The following is a 6291-nucleotide window of genomic DNA, read 5'->3' on the forward strand; positions in this document are numbered from 1 at the left end:
CGACTGGAAGGGATCCAAATGGTCCGCTTCTTCCAGGCGTGCCTGGAGTTGTTCAGCAACCACTCGCTCAATCACCTTGCCCAGGAATGGAAGATTTGAGACTGGGCGATAGTTGGCCATCGTGGCCGCATCTAAAGATGGTTTTTTAAGAAGCGGTTTAATAACCGCCTCTTTCAGCGGGTCTGGGAAGGCTCCCTCACGGAGGGAAGCATTCACCACCCCACGAAGCCCATCGCCCAGTCCTTCCCGGCTAGCTTTTATAAGCCAGGATGGGCAAGGATCCAGGAGACAGGTGGTTGGTTTCACTCGTCCAAGCAGCCTGTCCACATCCTCGGAGGTAACAGATTGAAATTGATCCCACTCAACTTGACTAGACAGAACTCTAGCACTCTCCCGCCCCGGCCCTGCTCCCACGGTGGAGTCTACTTCTTCCCGAATCTGGGCGATTTTATCTGCAAAAAACTTTGCAAAATCATTGCAGGAGAACATGTGGCCCGTACTGGGCCCCGATGTTGCAGGTGGTTCCGCTAAATTGTGAACCACCTGAAAAAGTCTCCTGCTGCTGTTTTCTGCAGATGCAATAGAGGCGGTGAAGAAATTCTTCTTCGCCGTCGCTATCGCCACTTGGTAGGCTCGACGTTGAGCTCTAACCTGTGTCCGGTCAGATTCGGAATGAGTTATCCGCCACCGGCGCTCTAGCCGTCTCAACGATTGTTTCATTGCCCTCAGATCCGTGGAAAACCACGGGGCTGTCCGGGCTCCATGCAATCGGAGAGGGCGCTTCGGAGCCAAACAGTCAATAGCCCTGGTTAACTCCACATTCCAGCGGGCCACCAGGGAATCGGCTGAAAGGCCATCAACATGGGATAAAGCATCCCCTACCACTCTCTGGAAACCATTTGGATCCATTAAGTGGCGGGGGCGGACCATCCGAATTGGTCCCACCTCCCTGCAGAGGGGATGGGTCGCAGAGAAGTCCAGTTGCACCAGGAAGTGATCTGACCATGGCACTTCTTTCATTTCGCTTTTACTTAGTGTCAGATCACCAACATCCATAGAGGTAAACACCAGGTCCAAGGCATGTCCACGGCTATGGGTTGGGCCAGACTTATTCAGGGACAGCCCCATGGAGGCCATGCTTTCCACGAAGTCCCGAGCGGCCCCTTGTAAGGTCGTGTCGGCATGGATGTTAAAATCCCCTAGGACGACCAGGCTAGGTGTCTCCAGGAGAACATCCGCCACGACCTGAAGCAGCTCGGGCAGGGAATCCTTGGTGCAGCGGGGAGGTCGGTACACCAAAAGGAATCCTGTACTGCCCCTATTGCCCAACTTCCAGAACATGCACTCAGAAAACTGGGTCTTCCCAATAGGACGCCCGGTGCAAACTAATGACTTCCTAAAAATCACTGCAACCCCCCCTCCCCGCCCACGTGACCTGGGTTGCTGTGCGTAAGAGAAACCTGGTGGACAAGCAGCGGCAAGGACAGGCCCATCTGCTTCATCCAACCAAGTCTCTGTTACACATGCCAGGTCAAATCCTCCATCCATGATCAAGTCATGGATGGCAGTGGTCTTACGAATCATTGACCTGGCATTGCACAGCAGCACCTTCAGGTCACGTGGGTATCCCTTGCTGATTCTAGTATCCATCCGGACAGGACCAGACCCGGAGGCAGGGATAGTCCTCAGACAACGACTAAACCTGCCTCCTCTGTAATGACATGGTCTGGTCTTAGCGTAACTCCTCCTCCTACCCGTGATCACTGAGATCGGTTGTCCCAGTGCATCCCCCCCTGTGGAACATGCCCCAGCCATTTTGTGGGCTGGGGCCCACTCCCCGGCAGCCCTGAACCCTCCCCCTAAAAACAAAATAACACCTTAAACAAACAAACAAAACCAATAAAACAATACAAACAAAAAAATGTAAAAATTACAAAAACATCACAATAAAAAAATAATAATTCCCCAAGCCCAACCAAACATCCATCCCACCCCCACCCCCCACATACAAAAAATCCAAAGAAAATTTGTAAAAAACATTTTAAAAACACTCTGTGCCTCTCCGGCAGTAACAACTGTCCTAGTGAGGCCTGTCAGGCCCCGCCCCGGGCCAGGTGGTAAGTGGCAGGGAGGAGCAGGGCCCTCAGGCACTCACTCAGGGGAGTCTTCCTGGGCAGCAGGCCGCAAGCAGCACGCAGTCCTTATGAGGCCCCAGGCCCCGCCCCAAGCCAGATGGTAAGTGGCAAAAGCAGGGCCCACAAGCACTCACTCAGGGAGTCTTCCTGGGCAGCAGGCCGCAAGCAGCACGCAGTCCTTGTGAGGCCCCAGGCCCCGCCCCAAGCCAGATGGTAAGTGGTAATATGTATATATCATAACCATATTTCCATTTTTAGCCTTCTAGTTGCTCAAAACAACACCGACCTCCCCTCCTTGCTATACTGCCCCTTGACTGGATTGCCATTGGTGTAGCCTCATGACTGCTCCTAGATCCTGCATATGACCTGTGTTTTGAAGCTGGACTTATTCCATCTGCTTAACTCTGGTTGTCCCGGATGATGTTGAATCATCACCGTTGCTTGAATGCATTGCATAGGGGGATTATGCCTCCCTGAACTGGGACCTCAGGCCCTGAGGGCTGGAGCATGGCAGCTTTCCCCAACCTGGTGCCCTCCAGATGTTTTGGATTATACCTCCCATCATTCACATCTCACCTGGTCAGGGATGGTGAGAGTTGTAGTCAGGAAAGCATGAGGTTGTGGAAGGCTCAGATAGATTGGCCATCCCAGATGTGTACTGAGCTCCTTAGCCAAAAATCAAACCAAGCACATGAATGTTTAGCAGAATTCTTATTAAGAGCTTGGCTTGGGTTTCTATAAAATTTTCAAGAGGCCAGCATCAAACCAGTTAACGGATTGGCGAACAGCGAGGCAAGAAGGCGTGCAGATGCTGTTGAGCTTCAGATTGGCAAAACAAGAACAGCAATGTTTTAAACATGTATTGAGGAATGTAACCAGAGGGCAGCCTCCAAGTGGCATCTCTGGAGGAGCCGAGTTTCAGACCAGTAATTACTAGGCCAGCTATAAAGGTTCTGCTTCCCAGGTGTCACATCCTGGAGGCGTACATTAGCTTCATTGGCTTCATGATGAGAAAATGGTCCCAGGTTCCCAGGCTGGATTCAGGGCAACTGGAAATGGGAACCTATCTGTACAGAGCAATTCTGCAGTTGTGCCCTAAAAAGCATGCCACCCAAAGGCCATGCAGTCCTGAACTTCTTTTGTGGAAACAAGGGGAAGAGAATTTTCTTACATTTAGAAGGTTGGTGCAGAGAGCATCTTAGCAATAAAGAAGAGCCTACACTTACAGCAATAGGCTAGGGAATCTTATATGAACTTGAGAGCCTGCTGGGTCTGTCCAAAGGCCATAGCTGTCAACCGTCCCTTATTTGGCGGGAAACTCCCTTATCCCAGCGCCGTGTCCCGCTGCTGTCCCTTATTGATGATGTCCCCAAGAGACAAAGAAAGCCATGTAGCGACAGTAAACCCAGTGGTTTACCATAGTGAGCTCTGTGCGATCGAGAACAGCAAGGTGGCAACCATAGGTATTCCACTTGAACCCAGGCAATTTGACCTTTTACCAAACAAATGAGGTAACTCAGCCCACCCACCTAAATTGACAACAAGTCAACAGCCAAAAAACCCCAAGACCTTATATAATGCCCAATCAACAAAGTACGCAGAAAGATCTAATATCCTGCAACCTGGCAGGATCGGATAACGGAAAAGGAGATAGGGATCTGATATGTTTCCTGCAAAAAAATGATATTATTTGTACCCAAGAGACCTGGTGCCTGGTGGACAATCCCCCATATCTACAGGGATATTCAGCGTACCATCTCCCAGAAGAGAGGAAATCACCCAAGGGGCGTGGCAGCAGTGGTTTGACCACATTTGTGCCATCAGATCTATCAGGGAAAGTTGGTGCTGCTGAGTTCAGAGTCCGAAATATCTTTTCTTGCTGTTAAAGCTCAGTACAGTGTCCACTCTTCGGTGTTGATGGCTAAAGTCTATAGCCACTCAAGTTGGTGGCCGTTGCTGCCTCCTTTGTGTGAGCAAGTTCCATAGTTTAACCACATGCTGTGGGAAGAAGCACTTCTGTTGGTCCACCCTGAATCTTCCAACATTCAGCACCATTGTAGGTCCACAAGTTCTAGTGTTGCAAGAGAGGGAGAAAAACCTCTTCTTTCTCCAGACCACCACACACTTTTCTCACATCCCCTCTTGCTCTGCTATCTCATGTGTCTCTAAAGCCACTTCCGAACCTGGGGAGGATGTGGGGTTGCAGGCTTCACGCCCACCCCACATGCACGGGGGCTGCTTCCAGCCCCCACGAGATTGAGGGAATCCCGGCCACATCGTCAACCCAGCCAGCCAATCAGGTGGCGGGGGGGGGCATGGCCCGCCCTATTTAGGGCTGGCACAGCCGGGGCTCGCCCTCTTTTCGCCGCGCCAGCCATCCCGTTTTCACACACTCCCTCCCTTTAGGTAGGCTTTTGACTTTGCTATGGACTTCGGTCGGTCGCCGCAAGGGGCCTGGTAGGAATTTTTCCCAATTGGCAATTTCAGCCAATCGGTTTTTCGCCTACCTCGTAGCAACTCGTCACAACTCCTTGGCATTGGCGGTTAGGCATCGGTAAGAAGTGGTTAAGAGGATATGTGTGTGGGGAGGAAACGCCGTCACCTCTCCCCAAAAGCTAAGGGTAGTCCGATAAAGTATTCCAGGGGGGGCGTGGCCCTGTCTGAAGCCTATGGAGGTGTAGGCCTAAGGCACGCCCCCGAGCGGTGACCCAGGGGAGCTCCTAGTTGACGTGCCTCAGCAGGACTCCCCCTTATGGTGTTAACCCATGCCAGTCTTCATGCAATCGGGCTGGAGCCGGCTAGTCGATAGGACCAGTGCCTAAGCCAATACCTCTCATTCCTGAAATCAATAAAGTTGTGGCCTAATTCGCCCATTAACCTTAATACTTGGTGTCCAGTGTCTTTATTTCTCCCTGGTGGGGGGCGGGAACTCGCCACGCAACTAGAAAGCTTCCAGGTCAGTGCGGTTGGCGGGGCTCACAGACCTCCATGCTCTGCAGCTGGTTCTGCCCAAGCAGAACTTCTCACTGACCCGTTTGCAGGGGATGATGCACTGCATTAGCTAAAGTGGCTACTACCCCATGCCTCCATCCCCTGGCCTCCTGGCTTTTCATGTGCTCTGAAGCACAGAGCCTGCTCTACATGCCGAGTTCCCATGCTATTTAGAACCCAGGTTGCAGCAGATTCTAAATCACGTGGGGACCCTAAGTGCGAGGGCTGGGACCATTTCCAGTCTGAGGACCACATTCCTCAGTAAGCAACCCTCCGAGGGCCACAAGTGGCAGAGCAATGGGTGTGAGCCTTACATCCGCACTGGAGGATACACATGAAGCCAGAGGTTTCCACATCCCCACATCCCAGGAGCCTCCATCCATCCAAGCATGAAAGGCATTATGAGCACAGACCAAGGACACATTCCAGCCCCGCAAAAGCACTCAGGGAGGGCTCAGGGCAGGGCAGTGACAGGTGTGGCTTGGGGATATGGGAGTGGCCTGCGGAGAGTTCTATGGACCACAGAGTGAGGCCTGGAGGACCAGATTTGGCCCCCTGGTCTGAAGTTCCCAACCTCTGCTTTATGCAGAGAACATCTCCTTGCCTAAGACTTTCCATCTGCAAAAAGTTGGGGGGACTGCAATAGTGGGGGTGGGAGCCCCACGCTTCCCTTCTTGCATTACACCTGAACAGGGTTATTACTACAGGCACCTACCAGTAAGGGTGTGTGTGTGTTGCATTTCTTTGCCCTAGTGCTGTTTTCCTGATGGAAAATCACACAAACACACCCACCCTCCCTCAAAGGTGCTATTTTCCCTATTAAGACAGTCTCATTTGTACATGGCCTGTATGCATAAGTTGCATTTAATAGGTCAAATCAAAGTTGTTGTTCTTTTAGGATGCTGGGGTAAGAGTTAACCCCCCAGCCCTCCAGCCCAGTTTGCCTCCATTCCCCGCAGGTGCTATTTCTCAAAATTTAAAGATACATGGGCTCCTGCCGTTTCATCTAGTTTGGCTGCAATTCATTATGCATAGTTAAATATGCATTAATCAGAGAGGAGGACAGAAGGACAGTGATTTCATATTCCCCCTGCTGAATCTGTCTGTCAGATACCCACAACATTGAAACAGGTCATTGATTAAGGGCTGGGTGAGCTTAATTACC

This window comes from Podarcis bocagei (genome assembly GCF_964188305.1).
Source record: "Podarcis bocagei genome assembly, chromosome: 14".
NCBI lineage: Eukaryota > Metazoa > Chordata > Lepidosauria > Squamata > Lacertidae > Podarcis > Podarcis bocagei.